The sequence below is a fragment of the Bubalus bubalis genome, chromosome 1 (genome assembly GCF_019923935.1).
Source record: "Bubalus bubalis isolate 160015118507 breed Murrah chromosome 1, NDDB_SH_1, whole genome shotgun sequence".
NCBI lineage: Eukaryota > Metazoa > Chordata > Mammalia > Artiodactyla > Bovidae > Bubalus > Bubalus bubalis.
Genome location: NC_059157.1, coordinates 80980677 through 81001675, shown reverse-complemented (window position 1 = coordinate 81001675; position 20999 = coordinate 80980677). Strand labels below are relative to the sequence as shown.

The window sequence follows — 20999 nt, the reverse complement described above, 5'->3', positions numbered from 1 at the left end:
CCTGGGTAGCATCACAGTTTATGTTATATTTTTCTGAAATAGTTAACAACCTTTGTTGCTTTTCAAAAAATAAAATAATTATTTTATTATATTTGCATGATAATGTCATCGTTTACTTGATACCATGCTAAGTTATCAAAACTCAGGTTAATGATCAATTCTTTTTGGAATCATTAACAACATTCAATCATAATTATTCCTTCCTTATATTTCCTTATATCTGTACCTGTCCATTTTTATCCATGGATATGTAGGTATATTGGAGAAGGCAATGGCACCCCACTCCAGTACTCTTACCTGGAAAATCCCATGGATGGAGGGGCCTGGTAGGATGTAGTCTATGAGGTCGCTAAGAGTCAGGCACGACTGAGCGACTTCACTTTGACTTTTCACTTTGATGCATTGGAGAAGAAAATGGCAACCCACTCCAGTATTCTTGCCTGGAGAATCCCAGGGAAGGGGGAGCCTGGTGGGCTGCCGTCTATGGGGTCGCACAGAGTCGGGCACGACTGAAGCGACTTAGCAGTAGCATGTAAGTATATGAGCAGCCTGATGCTGGAAGGTGCCAAGTGCTTTTGGTTCTGTAAGAGTGAGAAGATCCCATCACAGCAATTGCGGCAGGCACTTCTCAGATATGGGAGATGGGCAGGGGGCAGGTCTGTGATGAGGACCCTTCATTTACCTGAATGAGCTTTGGCTGGGATTACTCAACTCTAGGGCCCCTTAACTCTAGAGTCCCCTCCAAAGTGCATTGGTAGGAAAAGGCTGTGGAACATTAAACATCTGTAACCACAAAAGTAAAACAAAACCAAATCAATTTGCTAACTATGGTGTTTAACTAGAGAGAAAATGAGCTGAACAGCGGGTTAGGGTTTGTGAGGGAGCAGATACCTAACATTATTCTTCAGCTCTCCTGAGTTTGTTTTACGCCCTGGAAAATAGCAGTGTTTGTGAATTTTGTAGTGATTTAGTCATCTCTGAAAGGAAGTGGCAACCCACTCCAGTGTTCTTACCTGGAGAATCCCAGGGACGGCAGAGCCTGGTGGGCTGCTGTCTATGGGGTTGCACAGAGTTGGACACGACTGAAGCAACTTAGCACCAGCAGTTGTCTGAAAGTTGTGATATCTGAGGCTCCTTCATGTTGGAGGATTGCTTTGATATCTAGCAGGATATGTCTATCACACCTGGATCTGGATAAATGAACTGAGAAAATGACTTTGAGAGGTCAGGCCTCTCTTGGTCTCCTTTTCAAGATTACTTTTTACCAAAATGAGCTCTCCCCCACCCTTGTTTGCAGAATTGTCAACACCATTGTGTATGCTATCCTTAGAGCAGGATTACCATTTGAGCGATGGGTCAAGAACGGTTTCAGCAAAAAGAACAGCCTCATCCCTGAAATAGAACCACATCAGGTAGACATTTCTCCCTCTCTTTATCATTGGTAACTGTAAGGAGAGATAAGGCAAGATGGCTTTAACACATAAAATCAAGGTTAGAAATGAACTTTGGTGAAGTTGGATAAGACTTACAGGAATACCTGTAAGGGTGAGAGCCCTAGATCTGACCAAGATGTGTATTTTGCCCTTAAATTATCAAGAGCCTTGATTTGTTTAAATACTTGTAAATTCTAGTTCTCTTCTTTTGCTCCATGTTTCTAGCGTGGGTGCTTGCTCAGTCACTTCAAACGTGTTCAACTCTTTGGAACCTCATGGACTGTAGCTCGCCAGGTTCCTCTGTCCCTGGAGTTTTCCAGGCAAGAATATTGGAATGGATTGCTATTCCCTACTCCCAGAGATATTACCGACCCAGGGATTGAACTCACGCCTCCTGTGTCTCCTGCACTGGCAGGCAGATCCCTTACCATTGCGCAACCTAGGAAGCCTTCCATTACTTAAATTTTTTTTTCTGGAGTAAGGAAGTCATTTCATTTTGATTTACTTTATATAATACACTGGCTTATTCCTTTCCTTTTAATTGTTTAAAGATTTGTGTAACTTTTAAAATTATGAGCACCTATGTACAGTATGTTAAACTTTTAATTAATAGTTGTAAGAGAAAATATTTATTGAGTACTTGGTATGCAGAATTACTGTGGTGAGTCCTTCATATAAGCCATCTCATTTAATTCTCATCAAAATGGAGAAGATAAAACTTAGAGTGTATAAGAACTTGTTTTTAGCAATGTTAGGGGTAGAACGAGAACCAAGATTTATTCAATTCTGAAACACATATGTGAATGCATGTAAGTCACTTCAGTCACGTCAGACTGTTTGCAACCCTATGGATTTAGCCCACCAGGCTCCTCTGTCCATGAAATTCTCCAGGCAAGAATACTGGAGTGGGTTGCCATGTCCTACTCCAGAGGATCTTCCTGACTCAGGGATGGAATCTGTGCATCCTGCAGCTTCTGGATTGCAGGTGGATTCTTTACTGCTGAGCCATTGGGAAGCCCCTCTGAAGCCCGTACTTAAAGCTATTTATATTGTATGTACTGGTTCCTTGAGCTGAGGCAGTGTCATGACTGGAAAGGATGAGAATGAAGTTTTAGGATGGTGTACAAGTCTTAAGCCCAGTATTATTTAATTCTGTGCCTTTAATGTCTTCATAAAATGATGGGATTCTATGGTTTTCAAACTGCATTCATGAAAGCCATAGAATTTAACAGTTCTTTAGGGAGGGGTGAAGGATTAAATGGGCTGACACAATTGGGCTCCAGAACTTGTAACTACTTTATAGATTGAGATTTCAAATAAAAGTTGGTTCTTCTGCTTAAAGACACTTGAAATTATGAGATAATTGGCAAACTATCATCCTGATTTAATCTGTGATTTATGATTGTAAAATAGTCTTATATGTCTTAGATAAATACTGTTGAACTGATGTTTTTTGATTTCCTTTAATGTGTTGGCTTCTCTATGTGAGGTTTCTGATACTATCAACTTCAGAAAGTTTATTTGATTCATCTTTCATGAGATAAAACATGGTTTTTATGAAAGAAGCTTAAGCCTTAATAGAGGAAGCCAAACACTGACTTAATCAGTTCATACACTGAAAACTTCAGCCACATTTTCTTTGTAAATGTTTGCTAAAAGAAATCAGAGAAATTGCATTTAGTAAGTAATTTTTCTTTTATTAACTTTCTGGTTATTGAGTTAACAATTAAGGAAAAAATAAGCATCACTTAAAACTGATTTTGACCATTAAGGTTAACTTTGGGCTTCCCTAGTGGTTCAGATGGTAAAGCATCTGCCTATTTCAGTTCAGTTCAGTTCAATTCAGTCGCTCAGTCGTGTCTGACTCTTTGCGACCCCATGAACCGCAGCACGCCAGGCCTCTCTGTCCATCACCAGCTCCCGGAGTCAACCCAAACCCATGTCCATTGAGTCAGTGATGCCATCCAACCATCTCATCCTCTGTCGTCCCCTTCTCCTCCTGCCCTCAATCTTTCCCACCATCAGGGTCTTTTCCAATGAGTCAACTCTTTGCATCAGGTGGCCAAAGTATTGGAGTTTCATCTTCAACATCAGTCCTTCCAATGAGCACCTAGGACTTATCTCCTTTAGGATGGACTGGTTGGATCTCCCTGCAGGACAAGGGACTCTCAAGAGTCTTCTCCAATACCACAGTTCAAAAGCATCCATTCTTCAGCACTCAGCTTTCTTTATAGTCCAATTCTCACATCTATACATGACCACTGGAAAAACCATAGCCTGGACTAGATGGACCTTTGTTGACAAAGTAATGTCTCTGCTTTTAAATATGCTGTCTAGGTTGGTCATAACTTTCTGCCTATTTAAAAAGTTATTTGATGTTTTAAGACTCCATAAGTTTTGACATATTAATTAATAGTTTTTTAGACCAATAAAACAATAACTAAAGCAATAAAAGGAATCAAGCGCTGCTGCTAATATGATTTGAATGCCAGCTCAGATGAATTTGCATCCATATTTTTTGATAGTTGTACATTTTAACATAATTTGCTTTGTGAGTGACTAAAAGTTTGCATTTTCTTTGAAAAGCGAAAATAAATCTATAGAGACACTTCTTAGTTTTGCCAGAAATCCAGTTCTGATACAATTTGCATGTGTGCTAAGTCGCTTCAGTGGTGTCTGACTCTTTGCGACTCTGTGGATTGTAACCCGCCAGTCTCCTCTGACCATGGGATTCTCCAGGCAAGAATCCTGGAGTGGATTGCCATGCCCTCCTACAGGGGTTTCTCCTGAGCCAGGTTTCGAACCCCCGTCTCTAGTGCCTCCTGCACTGGCAGGCAGGTTCTTTACCACCAGCCCACCTGGGAAGCTCTGATACAATTTAGGAACAGCTATACATTTAAAGAATTCAGCATTATTTTAGGAGAGACTGTTTTCCAGCAAAGAAATTGTTACTAAGCTCAAACAAAGTTTTCAAAATCATTCAAGTTTTTAAACTACAGAGTTTTAAAATCAAGTATTTTGTGAGACATATATGATTTCTGGAGGGATATCTAACATTTTCTGGCCCATAAAACAGGAACAAGAAAGAATGCATCCTTATCAAGTCAATGCCTATTTTATTTTATAGGATTTAGTAATTCACAAACATTTTAACAGTATTTTATTCATATTTTCTCTTTAAAAATAAAAAAAAAATTAAGAAAGTAAATGAAAAATATAGCAATAAATTTAACTTAGAGAAAACTTTACTAATTTGAAAAGCAAAGGACTGATAAATCCATGTCTCTACACTAGAAGCAGATATTTAATTTTATCTTCAAGATAGAAATGCTGATGAGGTAGAATAACTCTTATTATAAAAAATGTTATTTCATAATTCATCATGCCAATAAAAAATGATGGAGCTCATTTAAAAATCTGTGCTTTTGATCAGTAAGAGGTATTAGATTCCCAAAAAGGTAAAGTATCATTACTTGGTATCTAGCTTAGCATTATTAGAAAACTGAGCAGCAATGACTAATAATATTGTTGTTTATTTTATTCACCCATTTTTCATTTTAGTATGCTTTGTGTCTTGAAAATTTTTCAATTGTATCATCAGATTTATTCCACCTCTTTTAAAAATCATAATGTAATTCATTACTCTAATATCACCAGAATCTCTTTTATTAATATTTTTGGTTTTAACCAGTGCCAGAAATTATCACTGGAATTGAAAATAGCTAGAATTCCTTAATGTGAACCTTAGGTATCTCAGTTCAGTTCAGTTCAGTTCAGTCGCTCAGTTGTGTCTGACTCTTTGCGACTCCATGAATCGCAGCACGCCAGGCCTCCCTGTTCATCACCAACTCCCAGAGTTCACTCAAACTCATATCCATCGAGTTGGTGATGCCATCCAGCCATCTCATCCTCTGTCGTCCCCTTCTCCTCCTGCCCCCCAATCCCTCCCAGCATCAGAGTCTTTTCCAATGAGTCAACTCTTCGCATGAGGTTGCCAAAGTACTGGAGTCTCAGCTTTAGCATCAGTCCTTCCAAAGAACACCCAGGGCTGATATCTCAGTTTTTAATAAAAACTATGGCATGTACAAATTTGATATTAAATGTAAGCTCCAAAAAGTAATATAATTTATAATTAATGTTAGTAAAAGGATTAAGGACAAAACAAAAAATAAAGTGATAATATTATCTATATTTTAAGATATGTTTTTTATTCATTATTTTTGCTATTAAATGAATTGTTTCAGGCATTCTGAAATATTAATTCACTTAAAAAATATTTACTGACTATCTGCTATGAACAAGGCAGTGTTCTATTCATATTTCAGAAAATTGTGATTTATTATAAATTCATCTAAGTTAAGTAAAATTTCATGCTGCTTAACATCTGTTAAGCAATGTCATTTAAATGATGCCAAAACTATATCTGTTATGCTTAATATCTTATATATAATTGTTTATAGAAGAGTTGAGTTTGGAGCAATTTTAAATTTAAATAAGGTCAAATTTATCAGTCTTTATATTCCCCCCCAAGTATTTTAAAACCCTCTCTTGTGATGCTTTCATATTTTATTATTATTTCATATTCTTTATCATTTTTAGTACTTTTCTTTCACCTTGATATTTAATTAGCCAGGTAAATCATCATTAGTATTGTTATTATCATTACCATTTTAAATTATTATTACTTTTATTGTCAATGCTTATTTAGATGTACACAAATTTTATTCGTTTCTTTATCATCATCATTTCTTAACTATCACTGTTTTCTTCAGGAAATTAATCCATGATAAAATATTAATATATACCTTCATAGTGGCTCAGACGGTAAAGTGTCTGCCTACAATGCGGGAGACCCGGCTTCAATCCCTGGGTTGGGAAGACCCCTTGGAGAAGGAAATTGCAACCACTCCAGTACTCTTGCTTGGAAAATCCCATGGACAGAGGAGCCTGGTAGGCTACAGTCCACAGGGTTGCAAAGAGTCAGACACAACTGAGCGACTTCACTTCAGTTCACATCATAGTTCCTTTAGTAGAGATTAGTGCATCTAAACTTTGTTAAAAATTACCTTCTTTCCATTATTCTTTAATCATATTTAAGCTGAATATAGACTATTTTGCTGAATTATTTTTCCTATACACTTTGAAGGTATTATTTCATTATTTTCTGTGTGTGTGTGTGTGTGTGTGTTAGTCACTCAGTTGTGTCTGACTCTTTGCAACCCCACGAACCGTAGCCCGCCAGGCTCCTCTGTCCAAGGAATTCTCCAGGTAAGAATACTGGAGTGGGTTGCCAGTTCCTTCTCCAGGGGATCTCTGGACCCAGGGACTGAACCCACATCACCTACATTGCAGGCAGATTCTTTACCAGTTGTCAAGCTGCTGTTTCTGTTTTGGTGATTTCTCTCTTCTCCGCATATAGATTATAAGGTTTTCCTGTATCTTTGATCCTGCATTTCAACTACATTCATGTAGTATGGATTTGTTTTTATTTTTCTGCCTAGGACTTGTTCTTTTGCAAGCTAAATATTTGGTTTTTTTTTTCAGTTCTAGAAAACTCTCTAAATATTATTTTTTACATACTTTTCTTTATTCTTCTTCTAGAATATCAATAAAATGTACTTTGGAATTCTCCTATCTTCCAAGTGTCTCACTAGCTCTTTCACCTATTCTTTCTTTTCTTTTTTTTTTTTTTTTTTGCTTCTTTTCTGGATATTTTTCTTACTTTTATCTGCCAGTTCACTAATTCTTTCTCTAGTGATATAAAATCACTGTTCCTCTTAGGAATATAATAGGAACCTACTTAATAAGCAGGATTTTTATATATTAATACAAGTTATACATAAAGGTATTAATCATGTGATGCTTTATAAGTTTTAAGAAACTACTGTGTTTCCTGTCTATTTTGTTTCTAAGTAAGATTTTTACTCTGTAATTTACAAAATGTAATTTAAAAATAAAAGCTATATTTACTTAAATTTCTCAGTATCTTCTTTCATTATCATTTTAAATGATTATGAGATCCAACTTGGTTATCTTAAGATTTTTTTTATTGTATGTGTGATAGAATGCCAAGGCCTCAATAAAGACATTTAAGAGATCAAGAGAAATATAATTAGTTACCATTTTCAACTTTCTACCTCTTTAAATGTTTTGATGGAGGGAGAAGAATTGTGTCAATATGAATATGAGATATGTAAAGAAATTGAAATGCTAGTAGGCCTGGTGAGTTATGTTAAGATTTGATTATTTGATTCAAAGAGTCACATGGAAACACTTAAGTTAGGCAAGGCAATTGCATATTGATATCTGGAAAGATCATTTAGAATTCATTGTGGAAAATAGGTGATAAAGTTTGATGACTAAAGGCTGGAAAATTGATTTTATATAGAAAGTTTTATATAGGAAGTAATTACACAGATTTCGTGATGAAATAGTTGTATGGATGATGGAAGAGTCAAGGTTCATGGCACAGGTAACACTAGACAAGGGTCGAGTCTGGACAAGGAACATCCAGTCTTCAGCAAGATAAACATGGACTGTCAGTGGGATAGCTAGGTGGGATGTCCAGTTATGGGTTTGAAGTTCAGGAGAAAGCTTTGCCCTAAGACAAAAAGCAGTGGGGACTGGTGAAACCCAGGAGCTAGTGGTATACAGAAAATTAAAAGTGTTTCAAGAAAGACAGATTAATTAACATTATCTCAAGATGCAGAAAGTAAACCAGAAAAGATTGAGGGATGTTTAAGAGGCTACAACAAAATCATGTTGTGAAATCATTTTCAGGAAATAAAGAAATTATGGCACTTACATTAAGTAGAATATAATGAAACTTGTAATATGTGGCCTTCATATATCAAGTTTGAAATACAAAAATATTGAAAGCAAAAAAGTGACATGTACAGTAAGGTGTTATTCATATGAATCGTTATAATATAAAATATGTAATTAATATTGCATGCTGTTATAAACACAGATATACATATACATATATATGAGAAGTTTAAAAAAAGACCAGTAGATTACACAGAACTTCAAGGTATTGGGTCTTTCTAAAGAGAGGGAGAGAGTAATGGGTGTACTAGGTATGACTTTTAACCACTGGTGTCTCAGATGGTAAAGCGTCTGCCCACAATGTGGGAGACCCGGGTTCAATCCCTGGGTTGGGAACATCCCCTGGAGAAGGAAATGGCAGCCCACTCCAGTACTCTTGCCTGGAGAATCCCATGGACAGAGGACCCTGATAGGTTACAGTCCATGAGGTCGCAAAGAGTCGGACACGACTGAGCGACTTCACTTTTACTTTAACCACATTGGTAAAATTTTACTTTCTTTAACCAAAAAAAAAGTGATCTAAAGCAAAGAATGACAAAATAGAAGCACACATTAACTCTTGATGATAAGGGAGACTTATTGTTTAAATTCTTTGTATGTTTGAAATATTTCTTAATTTTCTAAAACAATTAGATTTGTACTGCATTTATGCAACATGCATAGATAAGAAATATAGTCAAATTTTAGTAGGGGTCAAGTTTTCTGGATATTTAAGAAACCCACACTTGAGTGTGAGGAGTGAGCAATAGAAGCAGCACATATTTGAGATTATTTCATAAATGGTTATATTAGCCAAAATCCAATTAATTCTCAAATATAAGGAGACTACAGTTATACAATTTTAATTCAGCCACAATTTGTGGTCATCTTTATCAAACAAGCTGGCATATGTGGTTACAGTCATAGTTAATCTCAGCCTATTAAAAATATTTCAAATTGGAAAATGAGACTCTGTGTATTAATCTGAGCCTTCTGCTTACTGTTTTTCTTTAACAATGATACTTAATTATGGACACAGACATTCCTTTGCCATTAATAATGTGCATAATGTGCTAGATATATAACTTCTTTTTATAAAGAGGGTTCATCATTTAAATTCATGGAATAGTCAAATAAAGCCCGAGTTTAAAAATAAATAATACTGACTTAGTAGAGAAATGTACTCTCTCATAGCATTTCTATTTTTACTTTAAATAGTTGAAGAAAAGAGTTATGTATTTTTCCAGAGATACCAAATACATTTTTATTTATCTATGGTGCATATATTAAACCTCCATTTCCCATTAGCTGTTTTAAAACCATCCTTAATTAACCATAATCCAGTTTATTAAAAGTTTAAAAGATTTGTCAAAAATGAAAAAAATTTCTAAATATTTCCCAGATATTGAGATCATAGTCCTGAGTTCACTGTCTCAGAAGAAAAACAATGACATACTACCATCATAAATTGGAGAAGGAAATGGCAACCCACTCCAGTGTTCTTGCCTGGAGCATGGGCAGGGGAGCCTGGCTAGTGTAGCTTGCATCCATGGCGTCGCAAGAATCAGACAACACTTAGTGACAAAACCACCACCACCACCACCATAAATAAAAAGAACTTCCTTCAGAGAATTTAACCCTAGATTCTCTAAGAATTATTTGTATCAGCATACATGAGCCAATTGTAACAGCCAAGTTATGCCAGTATAAAGCCTGTAAGTGATCTATGCTTATTTACATCAAGATTTGATTACAGTTGTTACAGTTCTTTCTTAAGATAATAGCAGAACTGAAAATCTCACAGGGAGAACACATGCCTCCTGGATGGGACTGTCAGAGTAATTTTAGATATCTTTTGATTTTGAATTTTGATCTCCCAGGGTTCAGTCCTTGTCTGTTTTGAATCCTGGCGGACTATGAAATTTGATATGTTCCAATGTGAAAATAATGAAGTCAAGTTCAAGGTCACCAATAGGCATTGTTACTTACAGAAAATAGTAACAGCTTGTTCTGACCAAGGAATAGTCAAGTGAGACAACAAATTATTCTCATAACTTTTCTGTAAGTTGGAGCACAGCTTTATTAAGATTGTCTATATTTATTTCCGGAGAAGGAAATGACAACCCACTCCAGTACTCTTGCCTGGAAAATTCCATCGACAGAGGAGTCTGGCGGGCTACAGTCCATAGGGTCACAAAGAGTCAGACACGGCTGAGTACAAACACACACATATTTATCTCAGGCAGGCCTCTCAAATTTGAAAGCATTGTGTTTTTAATCAACTGTTCCCCATGTGATATTAATTTTTGAAAATCTTAAAACTGAGAGGGTCATGTTTTTCCCATCTGCTGTGAATCACCAGAGATCGGTTCCATCTTAGAAATTTCACTCTTCAAAATGAACCCGCTTTCAGTGACACACAGTCTCTATTTGGAAAACAAAATTAATTGCAAAGCACCAATTTGTCTTGGATATGCATTATCTGTGTTTATTACTGTCCTAGAAAATTGTGTTACAATTTCCTTTTAATTATCTTCCTGAGTATACACCTCACTTCCTGATGACAAGTGGAAGACGTCCAAATGACTACCAGCCTTAATTATGATATGTTACTTATTCAGAAGCTTTAGTAACTGTTCATGGTCACTGAATGGCACCCTACTCCAGTACTTTTGCCTGGAAAATCCTATGAACGGAGAAGCCTGATAGGCTGCAGTCCATGGGGTCGCTAAGAGTTGGATACGACTGAGAGACTTGACTTTCACTTTTCACTTTCATGCATTGGAGAAGGAAATGGCAACCCACTCCAGTGTTCTTGCCTGGAGAATCCCAGGGACGGGGGAGCCTTGTAGGCTGCCGTCTATGGGGTCGCACAGAGTCGGACACGACTGAAGTGACTTAGCAGCAGCAGCATGGTCACTGAATGTTTATTAACTTGTGTTTCAAATTGTGACATTTACCTAATCTGGCCCATAAAATATTATAGTATATCATATATATGTGAAATTCGATGAATTGATTTTGATGGCTTCATAAGATTATTTTGTTTTGGAAAAATGTTTTATTATTGGCTTCTAATCTGTGTGAATAATTAATCTATACATAAAACATATACATAGAGATATGGAAGGAATCAGACTACAATGTTTCAATTACTATAGGAGGTATTATAAGGAAGTAATTATATGATTGGTTAAGAAAGAGGTCTCCATAGAACCCTGAAGGCTTTTCTGTATGGAAGAAAATAATTATTGAAGCATTGGTATGGGAAGAAGAAAAATGATATGATATTTCAAGGAAAAAATGTAAGAATTTCTCCTTTGATAAGGTAGAGATTTTGCATATGACTGCAAGTTTTGAGAGTAAGTGGAACATGTGGACACATATTTGAGATAGGCCAGAGGCCAACAGAGTTCTTTTAAAATATCCAACCATATTATTCCATTGGCTTGAGTATGTTATTACATGTTCTGTGATCAAAGAGAAGCCCAGGCAGAAATGAAGCCACATCTGCAGGAGTCATAAGCAAGATTTAGTCATGCACATGAAGAAAGTGACATTTTATTATCACTTTCATATACCAAATTGATTTACGGGGCAAGCACTCAATAAATGTTAGCTGTTACTATCCTTGGTGATGTGATTGAAAAGAAATTTCTGGAGCAAGTGCAGCTGTTGGATGCTTCCAGCAGGGGGAAGCAGACCCCTTCACAGTGAGGGTGGCTGATAAGGGTGTCCAATTGCAACTGGAAAGTACGAGGGAATTGGTTTGGCGGCATCCCAGGATCATCTTTACCCATCGTTTTAGTCTCCCCTCTTCTGTAGGCATTTATTCCTTCAACTTGCATTTCTTTAGTTAAATCTGATGGAGGCAGTAAATATTTTAGGAACAGCATATGAATGTACACTATGTATTTTATACACTGATAAATTACTCCAGTGCAGTCTTATCAAGTATCGATTAAGGATATCTACTCCTATTGAGTTTGGAATCTAGAACCACAGACTACTTGGCAGGCATCCTCCAAATCTGAGCTTAGCCGCAGACAAGCTGGACATACAAACATAATATTGACACCCTCACAACTGTGCCACTCCTGCTCAACCGTGGCTATGTCTTTGACTTTGTCTTCTTCAGTTCAAGGAGAAAAGCTGGCAAAGTTCACTTAATATTTATTTTTTCAGAAGTCTAAGCTCATGGTTAAGCCCACCCAGACAAGTGGGGCTGCTGATATCCACATGCCCTTGTTTCTCCAATTGTTGGAGTTTTCTCCAAGGTAAGGTGAGATTAGCCAGGACTGCTGGGTTTGTCCTACAAACTCAATGTCATCATCTGACATGTCAACTTGGACATGACAGTGTGCTTAGACTTCTGAATAAATAAGTATTGTTGGCACACTATGGAATCATGATGGACTCATAGCACATAATTCTAACCCTTGAATTTGTAGCTTTGTAGTTGTCCAGGTACCTTTCTGGGAACAATATCTACCATGAATTCTTTATTACATTATTATGGATAATGTTGTAATTGTTTAGTTTGCTTATTTGTTATTTTTGTGTGCTTATTTGTAATGTTAATTTCATAATATTATTTGGAAAGCAAACAAAAAATTAACAATAGGAACATTGGGGGGTTGGACATGCTATCAATATAGAGTTTTAAGTTTTGTGTATTTGTGTGTGTGAGTGTGTGTGGGGTGGTGGGGGAGGGAGGGAGGGGGGAATCTCTTTGGATACTATGAAATTCAAGATTTTTAAAGATTGCAACAATGGTTAGTGGAACCCAGAGGGCCGAGGGGAGGTAAAATGTCCACGTCTGGCAGGGGAGTAGGCCAGAGAAACCCAAAGATGCAGGGATGCTGCATGGCAATACACAGGGAATCACAGTGGAGCAGGCAGAGGACGTTCCAGATGGGAGATGCAGGGCCATTGTGTGTGTTTATTCCTGGTATTGCCCAGCATCTGGTCTTTGTGTGTATTGCCCTTTGGCCTGTACAGTATAGGATCCCCTGGATTACATATGGTAGTACTGGACATGGCAAGTGACAAAAAGCAACTCAAGAAAATCCCAAAAAAATATTTTTGAGAATTACATGACTTCATGTGTGATAAGAGTCTGAAATTTTTAGTTTGGGTAGTAAAAGGAAGGATGACCACAGAACACTAGAAATTTCAGAGTGGTGAGACAACTTTTTAGTTTTAAAAAAAGTCTTACTAAGAACTTGTTATTTGCTCAGTCATGCTGATTCTTTTGTGACCCCATGGACTGCGTTCGCCAGGTTTCCTGGTCCATGGGGTTTCCCAGGCAAAAATACTGCAGTGGGTAGCCCTTCCCTTTTCCAGGGGATCTTCCTGACCCAGGGCTCAAACCCATGTCTCCTGCATTGGCAGGCAGATTATTTATCACTGAACCACCAGGTAATCCCAACTTTGCTCTTATCCTAGCAACTAAGTGTTTTTCCCTGTATGCTTACCTTGTGATTTTGCATTCAGAAATGATCTGTATTTCTCATTACCTTAATGAAAAAATCTGTTAGTTTTACTCTTCCTTCTGTCTCTGGGTTTCTGTACTATATTTCTTTTACTGTTCCCTTGAAATAATTCTTACCTTTCCCTTCTTATACCCTCACAGCTGAGCCTCCTTCAAGTCAGTGTTGTACCCAATCCCATACTTTAATCACATTAGCTATAGAAAATACATTATCATAAAATGCATAAAGAGATATATACTTTTAATATCCACTTATTATCCACTTACCACTAAGAATGGCAGGAAAGTCACTCTTCCCTGAGTGGTTATCTCTTCGATGTACATTTTACTCTCTTCCACATTAAATGGGCTTCTCTGGTAGCTCAGTTGGTAAAGAATCCACCTGCGATGCAGGACACTGCCTGCAATGCAGGCAACTGGGGTCTAGAAAATCCCTAGGTCAGGAACAGCCCCTGGAGAAGGAATGGCAGCTCATTCCAGTATTCTTGCCTGAGCAATCCTGTGGATAGAGGAGCCTGGCTGGCTCCTGTCCATGGGGTCTCAAGAGTTGAACCTGACAGGGACTAAAACACCACCACCACATTATTCATCAATGATAAAATCAGGACTACCTTTTTCCCCATTGATGGTAGTTTAAGAGAATTATGCTTCTGCTTCTCAACTAATATTTCAGTCTATGTGATGTGTTTGGAAAGGAGCTGAAGATGCCAAAATCTATGTGAAATGATTTGCATTTATATAGTTGACAGTATTTGACAGGCTGTTTTACTAAGCTCTCTCTGTTTTATTACCTAGAAGGGACAATACATTAGCAGATGACATTTTCCTGATATAATATGTGTTTCTGAATTGTTGAGCTCTTACTCAACCTTTAAGCCATTGCTGAGGCACCCTCTCCTCCATGAAGGCAGAAGATTGCTTCCTTCTTCAGCAAGTGGACTTCTGTGTTTATACATCCTCTCATGGCTAAGAGCGTCTGTTTTGGAAATGTTTACTCTACCTCCATAAATGGCTTTCGAGCAGTGATCTGAGGTTCCTCATCACAACCACCAGCAAATAACTGACAGGAAAAAGCTGGCAATAAATGTTTTCTGAATTGGACTGAGTAGGAGAAAAGTTAAGGGAGAAGCAGTTAGGGAGCATTTCCTCTGTGCCAATCCTCTACTTCGCAGGTGGTTATCTTTTAAACTTTCCCACAATCCTCTACCAATTTTGTTAAGAGAGCAACGTCCAGAATGACTCAGAGGGAGAAGAGTTGAAATTTGTCTTTCATTACCCAGCATATCTTGTTTCCTAGTATATTCCAAATGATTCCTCCACTGAAATCAATTAATATTTGTATCTCAGCTGACTCAGAGTAAATATTGTTACAAGTAGATAAGAGAAGTGGGTGGTAAAGGCATTTTAAAATCTATAGGAAAAGATTATGGCCACTTTACTCATAAGAAAGCAGATACTGGCCATTTTTACATAGATATTTTATTACTGGATTGAAAATTATAGAAGTGATCACTTAAAAAAATACTCAGTAAATTATTCTCTTATTTAGCTTAAAATATTTGGAATCACTATTAACACTGGTTTGTGAGAGGAAGGTTGTAAAATGTATTGTAGCTAGAGTTAACAACAGAAAAAGTACATTATGACCTTCCCTAAATGAGGGCTTCTACTACCATTCCCTAGTACCTCAGTTTTTGAAACTGTTTCAAAACCCCCATATTTTCTTAAAACCAGAGTGGATAATTATTATAGAATTTTAGATAGGTATGTGTGTACACATACATATTTGTGTATGTATATATAAAACCATAGTGAAAATATTTAGAAAACCTAGCAATGCTGATAAAATGGAAGTTGGTTATGTATAGAAGTAGACACTTGCCATTTATGGCTACTCAGAATTTTTTTAATCTTTTTTTTTTTTCATGTTTTGATTGTTCTTCATATTCTCACAGTTCTACTCTTCCCAAGATAATAACATAAAATGAAAGATGCATAACTTAGGTCTCACGAAACAGACACAAGCATACAAGAGTTGGAATTGAGGTTGAGCTTCATGGGGCATTAGTGGGACTTGTTTCTTGCTGCTGGCATGGGTGGAGGCAGGAGATGGGTTCCTCTGTGCTCTGCAGCAGCATTCTCTCTCTTAGTAGGCCAATTATGCAATAATGTTTGGGAAATTATTTCTGAAATTTCACCTATTAGTCTTCCTATAGTACTGTGAGGTTTTAAACAGCCTTTAATAAATTCATTGGTACTCAAATTAGATAGAATTGATTATTCTCTTGTCTGCAAATAGGGGACATATGTCTTATTTTATCAAAATTTTTTTTCCTCTTCTGTTTTGGCTGTGCTGTGAGGCTTGGGGGATCTTAGTTCCCTGACCAGGACAGAACCTTCACCCTCAGCAGTGAAATCTGAGTCCTAACCACTGGATTGACAGGGAATTCCTTCATGTGTCTTATTCTAAAATATTAAATCTGATGCCTTCATATACCCAGAAACTTATACTTAGCTTCACTTACAGTGACTCTTTGAAAAATGTTTGTTGATGACGATAACAGCATTTGCCAAAATATGATTTAATGAGCCTTATTGTTTAAAATTTGTGTTTACCTTTTTTATTTTTTTCTGTAAGAATGTAAATACTCTGTACTTAAATACAGTAGATATTTATATTGTTAGTAAAAAAAAGATTCATGCATCATGAGGGATATTTTAAAATTCTAATTTCAAAACTTAACTTTGCCAAGAAATTTGGTTTCTGAAACCCCTGTAAGGATAAATATATATATAAGCCAAATCTTTCTTTTCTATATCTCTTTTGGAACTAGTTCAGAAACATTTCTGCAGCCAAATATATCTGTCAGTTTCTTCTCTATAAAAGGCAAAATTTGTGGATTTCACCAAATCATTGCACAGTAAAAAGAAAGAAAATTGAGTAATATGAAGTATAAAAATGTCCTTTTATCAATTCAGTGCTCCAAGTGTTCTTTCTGTTCAGTCTTGCATATCTACATTAAAGAAAGATTTACTGTTTAAACTTTTCTATATACTATAACATATAAGAATGAGAGATGATATGATAGAATCGATATTTAATTTAAAACATCACTCATCTTGCTATCCAACAGCTTGAAATATTTCCTTTGCTGCTTTATTAGAATCATAAGGAGTTTAAGTCTCATCAGTTTAAAAGTATGCTTGAAACATCTCCCTGACACATTCTCATCATTGATCCATGTTTGACCTTTTTAAATTATTCCTTCTTCATTTGCTTTTACAATGGTATAATGAACATCTCTGATACTTTCTGGCTATAGTTTATATTTTTCATATTTATGCAATATGCACTCTTTGTAGAATACCAAGCTACTATGGGAGATGAAACTGAAACAAGCGGTCTAGCTTTAGTAAGTGACTTGGAGTCTTTTATACGGAAAGGATACACTCACCATTAAAGAAAAATTTCTTATAAAGAATACTTGCCAGCATAGCAATTCTGATACAGTTATTGCTTTTGCAAATTAGAGCTACTAGAAGGTTAGAAGAACATTAAATTAGCAGATGAGTTTTTGGAAACCAAGGCTAAACTAAATTGTATAAGTCATGGATGCTGTACTCTTTGTATTTTAGCAAGATGTGCTTTTAATAGATGACACATAAATTCAAGCCAACAGAAGAATAGTATTAACAGATGAATACCCTGCTGCTCACTTATCCCCAGGTATGCTGAAGGTACAGATCATTCTTTAGAAACTTTAACTTGTATAGCAGGTAGGGGAGCTAGAACAAGAACAAAGCTATTAATAAATCTCCTTCAAACAAGTACATTATAAAGAATTCTTATGACCTCATACTTCCCTTCTAGGATTAAGCATTGTGTTATAATTCTATAAAGGTATTGTCTATTCTTATTTTTGTATATGTCCCATTAAGTCATCCTCAAAATATATATAAATAATTGTGAGCTTTTCTTGAGCTAGAAGGTTTTTTTATGATTGTTTTACAATATTGGTTTGATTTCTATCATACATCAACATGAATTAACCATAGGTGTACATGTATCCCCTCCCTCTTGAGTCTCCCTCCCACCTTCTGCCTGTTCCCTCTAGATTATTACAGAGCACCAGTTTGAGTTTCCTGAGTAATACAGCCAATTCCCACTGGCTATCTATTTACAAGCATTAATGTATATACATCCATGCTACTCTCTCCGTTTATCTCCCACTCTGCCTCTTCTTCCCCACCCTCGTCCATAAATCTGTTCTCTATGTCTGTGTCTCCATTGCTGCTCTGTGGACAGATTCTTCAGTACCATCTTTCTTGTTGTCGTGTCTGACTCTTTGCGACCCCATGGACTGCAGCACACCAGGCTTCCCTCTTCATTACCAACTCCCGGAGCTTGCTCAAACTCATGTCTATTAAGTTGGTGCTGCCATCTGACCATCTCATCCTCTATTGTCCCCTTCTCCTCCTGCCTTCATTCTTTCCTAGCTTCAGAGTCTTTTCTAATGAGTTGGCTTGGGACTTCAGCATCAGCACCAGTCCTTCTAATGCACATTCAGGGTTGATTTCCTTTAGTATTGACTGATTTGATCTTCTTGCAGTCCAAGGGACTCTCAAGAGTCTTCTCCAACACCACAGTTCAGAAGCATCAATTCTTATTGCTCTGCCTTATTTATGATCCAACTCTCACATCCACAGTATCCTCCTAGATTCCGTGAAAGTGAAAGTTGTTCAGTCATGTTCAACTCTTTGCGACCCATGGACTGTAGCTTGTCAGGCTCCTTTGTCCATGGAATTCTCCAGGCAAGAATACTGGAGCGGATACCCATTCCCTTCTCTGGGTAATCTTCCCAACCCAGGGATCAAACCCAGGTCTCCCACACTGCAGGCAGATTCTTTTGTATGTGTTACTATATGATATTTATTTTTCTCTTTTTATGGGAGATCTGATGAGGTTGGAATGATGCTAGGTTTAGATGGTTTTAATATTTGGAGTGTTGTTTTTGGTGAAAATTGGGTGGCGAATTACATATAAGACAAGGAGCCAGTGTTGGGGGTGTTCATGGTAATAACCAGCTGAGACATACAGTAATGGCAAATGCTTTAAAAGAAAGTATATACATATGTGATGCTTTTCAAAGGTGAATCAGAGGCAAATAAGCATCATTTTTTATTTTTCTATTACATTCCTACATTAGTCTTTTAGGGCTGCCATAACAAAATTCCCCCAGATTGTGTGGCTTAAACAACAGAAATTTATTTTCTTCCAGCTTTAGAGGCTGGAAGTCCAAGATAAGGTGTCAGCAAGTTTGCTTTCTCCTGAGGCCCCTTCCTTGGCTTGAGGATGGTGCCTTCTTCTTACTTCCTCACTCAGCCTTTTCTCTGTGCTCATGCACTCCTAGTGTCTCTTCTGTGTGCTTGTATTTCGTTTACTTATTAAGACATGAGAGATGGGGGTTCAGTTCCTGGGTAGGGAAGATCTCCTGGAGTAGGAAGTGGCAACCACTCCAGTATTCTTGCCTGGAAGATTCCATGTACAGAGGAAACTGGCAGGCTACAGTCCATGGGGTCAAAAATTGTTGGACACAACTGAGTGACTAAGCACAGCACAGCAAGGTTGAGTTAGATCATAAAATCAAGCCTAAATGCGCTGGTTTTAACTTATTGTTTTAAGGTCCTATCTCCAAAAATACATAGTCACACTCTGAGGTATTGGGGTTTGGAGTTCACAGAATTTTAGAGGGACACAGTCAAGCCCATGGTGATCCCTTTACTTGAAATGTAATCATCACCCAGACATACTATGAACACTATATACCAAATTATAAAACCTCTTTTCCTGAACAAGCCAATGTTTTATTGCCTTGTCACTCATAAAATATATTCTCTCTATTTTTCTCTGCCATAATTTTACTCATCCTTCAAGACTTCACTGCGTCTTTTGGGGACATTTTTAATCCATCTGGCTAGAAGTGATCTCTGCCTTTGGCCTCCATTTGTCTTTTTTTTTTTTTGTCACACCCTATTAGTACTTTTATCAAATGACATCTTCTATCAAAATTGATATGTGCCTTATTTCTTTTTTCATATTATATTTTATAGAATCCGGTCTTATTTGTTTTGAAATCCCTGCACTACATAGTGCGATGTCTTGTGTATGGTGGATACTAAATATGCTTTGTTGACTGTTTAAGACTTAATGATGTAAAAAGATTGGTTATATTTTTTACTCTAATCTGTTAGCATTTTCCTAATATTTTCAACTTTATTCAGAGGATTTACCACAAAAATCCTTCAAAACTCATGGTGCAATTTTAATGACTGCCTTATTTAGCATATTTCATACATCTTGGACATGATAGGTAGGCAGACAAAAACAGCAGCGAGGACAGAGATTAGCAAACTCAATCTAATTGGTTTATAGAGAACACAAATGATTATTTATTGGAAATAATATAGTTTTCCTGTTTCGATGGCATTCTTAGAATGGGTAAAGAGTACTATGGATGTATAATATATGTAATATGGGGTAAACACCCCAGGAAATGGAACATTCATCAACAATCTATATTAGGAGAATAAAAGTGGTGGGTAAAATATTGCAGGACTTTATTTTCTATTTAGGAAAAGTGAAAGAAAGTGAAGTCGCTCAGTCGTGTCTGACTCTTTGCAACCCCATGAACTGTAGCCTACCAGGATCCTCAGTCCATGGGATTTTCCAGGCAAGAATACTGGTTTGGGTTGCCATTTCCTTCTCCAGGGGATCTTCCCTACCCAGGGATCAAACCTGGGTCTCCCGCATTGTAGACAGATGCTTTACCAACTGAGCTACCAGGGAAGCCCAATATTTATTTGAGCCCCTTTTTTTTGGGGGGGGATAGGCAAGAATACTGGAGTGGGTTGCCATTCCCTTCTCCAGGAGATCTTCCCAACCCAGGAATTGAACCGGGGTCTCCTGCATTGTAGGCAGATGCTTTACCGTCTGAGCCAAATTTATACTCAACCTTTAAACAACTCAGATCATGGCATTCGGTCCCATCCTTCATGGCAAATAGAAGGGGAAAAAAGTGGAAGTAGTGACAGATTTTCTTTTCTTGGGCTCCAAAATCACTGTGAAGGGTAACTGCAGCTATGGAATTAAAAGATGCTTGCTCTTTGGTAGGAAAGCTATGATAAACCTAGAGACTGCATTAAAAGGCAAAGATATCACTTTGCTGACAAAGGTCCATATAATCAAAGCTATGGTTTTTCCAGTA

At 37.1% G+C, this 20999-nt stretch overlaps 1 non-coding gene across 1 annotated transcript; it reads right to left on the bottom strand.

Moving 5' to 3' along the window:
* Window positions 1–20509: 20509 nt before the first annotated feature.
* TRNAC-ACA lies at window positions 20510–20581 on the bottom strand. The gene has a single exon. It is a non-coding gene; the product is annotated as a tRNA-Cys (tRNA).
* Between the last annotated feature and the right edge of the window lie 418 nt (window positions 20582–20999).